A 5,220-nucleotide genomic window follows, 5' to 3' on the forward strand; every position below is an offset into this window, starting at 1 on the left:
ATTATGAAAATTGAATATACCATCCCTGGTAAAACTAGTTTACTAGAGTTTGCTCTGTTTATAAAATTCATTATATCTCATAAAGACAGATAGGACATATAATTTATATGACTTTTTGTCATTATTTTTAGGCGTACAATCAGCTCCCGAAGTGGGTCCCAGAAGTTACGAAACATCCTGTATATATAACGAAACAGCGGTTCAAATGCGAGAATATCGATCGTTGGCCGTTTCAGCCATAACGATCCTCCACCCTGAGCCAAGACACGGAGAGATATCGTTCCATTACCAAGTCCCGATTCAGATCGGAGCCTCGACATATCGTTAACAGAAGGATCACCGCTCGAACGTCTTTTGACATCAAAGGCGCGAGACGCGATGCACCGGTTTCAAAAGATGCAAACGCGGAATAATAACGACGATCGCCAGAGAGAACGTTCCCCACGATCGATTGACAGTCACTTGCCGAATCGGTTTCTTATTTATTCATCTATTGGTTAGTAACGAGCATTAGAAATAAAGAGGGAGGAACAGAAAGAGAGTATAAAGTTTGGAGTTGGAGCGAAACGAAAAGAATACAACGATATGAGCGGCGTGGTTGAACGTTTAAACCAAGCTCAAAAAGTGAGTAATTCAGTTAGAATTGGCGTAGTTGCACGTTTCTGGTCATCAGGTCGCTGAATTTTCAAAAAACTCGGAAGATTGAAATATTTTATAACGTGCACCAACTTGCATTAATGTCTATTAATCGAACAAGCACGTCGAGAATTTTCTATCCCAAATTACAACATTCTCTCAGTTTCAAGTACATTTAAACGTAACCCAGGCAAAACAAACGATAAGTTTATTGCTTCTTAGTAATTTCTATCCAGTGATGTCGTACCGACGAGTTCAAAAGAAAAGGAAAGCGACGAATTATATGTACACGGGTTCGATCACTCGTTATGGTCCGCAATCGGTTACCAGCGCAAGTGGTCAAACGAAGAAGGAACATCAGCGAACGTACAGCTTTCTTCCGCTCTACATTCCAACGCGTGATTATTCGCGTCGAAATGGGAAAATTACGATTCGAACGAAACGGGATGCAGGAAAATCTGTCGTTTAATTACGTGAATAAGAATCGGGGCGAGTCGTCAATTTCAGCTCGTTTTCCTGTTTTGCCGGACACCGGCGATCGCGATCCGACGAGCAATTCCGAATGCAAGATTACAGCCGTTCGAAACCCGAACGATCGGTACTGTTAGCTGCATGCGCGAAGATTGCCCGTGGATTTAATGCTCTCGCCGTTCTTCCGCCGGGATATTTCATCGTCCGCAGCATATTCCCTCTTATGGCTTTCGTTTTGTTTAATAGCCGACGAGAGCGACCATAATCCGTAATGATAAATAATTCCAGCAGCCGGTAAAATCCTTTCGAGCTTATATCTCGCGTACATGCACGTCGATTATCGTTTCTATCGAGCACCGGACGATTGTTTAGCACGGTTTTCGTCCGCGCGTATACGTACTCGTGAGTTTCGACCGGTTATCGCGTACACCTCCTCGATAATTCGCGGTTAATCGTGGCGTGAGATATTTTTGTATCCGGTGAGAATTCAAGCCTCCGGGTTATCGTGGGAATTTCAATCATAATACGTCAGAAGGATAGAGAAACAATCACGAGTTATAGAGACAATCAGCATTTAATAATAATCAATGATATCAGATATTGTGACAGATATAATAGAAATTCTTAAAATAACGTGAATCTATTGTATTAGATTCTATCTTACCAATTGAAGATGGACATTCAAACAACGTCCCGTTATTCCGATTTTTCTGCGTAAAGTCTGACATACTGAAGAATTTTTTTGTTAGGAAAAATTTCTAGGCGTATTAGAAATTAATATCAAGCTAGAACAATCTGATCTGGCTTCTAAGTTGTTCACTAGCACTAACTGACATTAAAATGTAGCGGACATTTTTCACGATTTCTCAATCTCGTAATCCAATTGCGTGTGATGTTGTTTCCAATATACACAAACTAAACGTTAAACGAGTTACATAGAAATGTCGCATAAAATTCCCGTCCCTGCGTCGGCTAGCTTCTCAACGAAATTTGCATCGAATCTAGAATCTCGGCCTGAAACTTTGAATCTTTCACATTTGAACTTTCAATATTCCACGCTGAAAGTACTCCATTTTTTTCCAGGAACTTTATCGTACGAAGTATTTCTGAATACAACCACGAGCAGATGTTCGCGCGGCGACCCCTGACCTTGCCACGATCGACGACGAGGGATCGGCGGCGTAAAAACCGGCGGTGAATTTATTATGTCCGCGTTAATTCACCGATGCATATTGACGAGCCTGTGAACTAGGAAAATACGCGACCACTGCATAGATACCGCGCCATCAACGCGTATTAATGATTCTACATTTTCCGCGGGAGGGGGGGGGATGGAAGTAGGGGAGGAGGGATTAGCCCTCGGTAATCCGTTAGTTGCCTGCACCCTGCACCCAAACCGAGTTTGACGGTACGAACTGGCTGCTCCTGGTAAATACGCGCTTTAATGCGAGCCTCGGCGACTTCGCTCGACGCCATCTGAATTTACGCGAATTAACGCGCCCAGGCTGAATTATACAAACCGTCGTTTCCATATTTTATTTTCTCGGCTCGCCTTGCCAGTTGTTCGCTCGCTCCCTCCATCCCCGGAAACGAGAAATTTTCGCGTCAGAGAGGAGAGGAGAGAGAGAGAGAGAGAGAGAGAGAGAAATCGAGTGACGCGAGAGTCATTGAAATATTCACGAGAAGCTTATCTCGGATAGCGGGGGGAGGGAGATGGTGGAGGGGAGGTGGTTCGCGATAATAACGATCGAATCTACGTGCACGCAGGAATCAACGTATTGTTCCCAGCGGGACATCGCTGGCGTTTCAGAATGGCCGCTTTCTAATATTTACAACGCGTTAGCAACGGACGGTGAGCAATTTCGACGGCGGTTCGTTAAACCAATCGAGCCTCTACACGCGTTCTATTTCACTGGGGAAACATAGAGAGCAGCCCTATTTCCGATAGATAAGGAACTGGCAAATGAATTATTCCCAATTGGTTGAACTTGTTTTTATCTACAGTTTTTAGCTGGTCATCATCGGAGCTTGGTGACCTGTCCGGTGCTCGTACCTATCACGATCTCTTCGCATCTTCCGAAATTTATGTTCTAGTAAAAATTCATACCTACGCGATACTACGTTCTCTTTTTCCAAAGATTATCCTCGCAAGATTAAGACAAGTCTTGTTACTTGGCGTCTATAATTCGTATTTTGAGATACGTTTAATGGTTCTCTATTAAATTGTATCTTTTTGATGTTCCTTCGACGAAAATTACTGTACGCAGCTGTTGTAGATTTCTAAGAATCTGTCAAGTTTGTTACATGTCTGTGTAACATGTCTCACGGTTGAAAATTAAAGATGAATACCAAATGAAAAATAATAATAAATGAATAATAAATGAAAAGCCATTTCGACTCTGACCAAGAAATTCAGAGTCATCAATTTCTTTTTATATAGATTCTTCAACACTTCCCAAGTAAAGACTCACGTTGCATTCAGAATTTTATAAAATAGTGCAGTACTGTTATTTTCCCTCCACTAATAGAGGAAAGTAAATAAAAATATTGAGGTATCTCTGCTCACTCGCTGGAGCACTTCGTTGTACTCGTTGAAGAAACGTACGTTCGCTCGTTGGTCGTCTAATTCATAATTCTCGTTCAATTCCATCCGAGATATCAAATGAAAATTCCAACAATCAAACATCGTTAGAATCTAGTAACGAAAACAGCTCGGAACAGCACACGTGCAATAATAGCGTTCAGGAGATTAAATAACTCGTGAATATTAATTTGGCAAACGTGCGGCTTAAACGTTCGTTGGCTGGACAAACTGAGGGAGATAGCGGAACGGGGTCAAGATCGTTGGTCACAAACGGACGGTTGCCGAATAAATTCCGCCTCTTGACTCGCAAACATTCCCCTCGAATTAATTGGAAATTAATAAGAAAAGCCGGTGCAACGATGCAGAGGAGGAGGGGAGAGGCAGACGGATCAGATGCTTGTTGGTCGAGTGGCCCTCGCTGGCCGACGCTCTTCGGAAACTTCGACTCTGGATAAATTCGCCTTTATTCGCAGTCAGTCGATCGGGACTGTATCGGAAGTAACGAGGTTAAGAAAAGAAGAAGTTGGAAAGACTGTCGGGGAGACGGGAAACGGCCCGCTGACGGTAGCACGGAAGCACGAACGGAAGAACCCAGGATCCTGACCGCTTTTAATGAGCGGCGAATCTGCCTGTCCTATAATTGAAGCGATGTTGCGGGCGCAAATTGCAGAGACCCGCCGCCGATGAGCAAAGCGAGAAAATCTAGCGAAGGGGGGGAGGGGGGGGTTCGAGGGATGGAGGGCGAAAACCAGCCAGCTGAAAACTTCTCGAGTGGCTCTCGGTGCTCGAAACTTGCCAGAAAGTTCAAGCATTCCAACCTTTTCCAATGGCATTTTCACGTTTTCCTTTTCTCCCCTACCCCACTCGCCCCCAACCCCTTTTCCCCTTCCCCTCTTTCACCCCCTTTTCTTTCCCATTCTCTTTGTCCGTCACACTTCGCGCTTCAAACATACGAACAGAATTTCTTTTACGTCCATTCCGTTCTTTTCTTTCTTCCTTTTTTTTTTTTCTTTTTTTGCTTCTCCTCTCGTTTTTTATCTCGGTAACTACTGATCGACTACCGCGTATCGAGGAATTCTCGCGTATATACGTGTGCGTGTGAGAGAACCGAACCGTGTTAACTATTCTCGTAAAACGCGTTTCGAACTCGCCGGAACTATTCCATGACTTTTTTCGACGTTCCCATATCTCTCGACTACTTGTCGAATATACGGTGTACGAGATTCCTTTTTTTTTTTCTCCCTCTGCTCTCGGTTCATCTGCGTGGTGTGGTTCCTGAGCGATTTGTTCGCCGATTCTTTTGAGAATCAGCAGCGAAAAAACGAGAACGGGTTGCGGATAAAGGTGGATGTAACGGTGGAAACAGTCGTTGCGGGGGTTGCAACTGTTCGTATCGGGACATTACTGTTGAATTGTCGCAGTAAAAGGGATTTATCGCGACGCGTACAGAGTGTCATCTACAGAGCGTTTCGGGATTTGATCGACTAACGTCACGAACACAATCTGCCGCGATAATTATTTTAAAATCT

Source organism: Frieseomelitta varia, unplaced genomic scaffold (assembly GCF_011392965.1).
Source record: "Frieseomelitta varia isolate USP_RPSP 00005682 unplaced genomic scaffold, Fvar_1.2 scaffold_529, whole genome shotgun sequence".
NCBI classification, from domain to species: domain Eukaryota; kingdom Metazoa; phylum Arthropoda; class Insecta; order Hymenoptera; family Apidae; genus Frieseomelitta; species Frieseomelitta varia.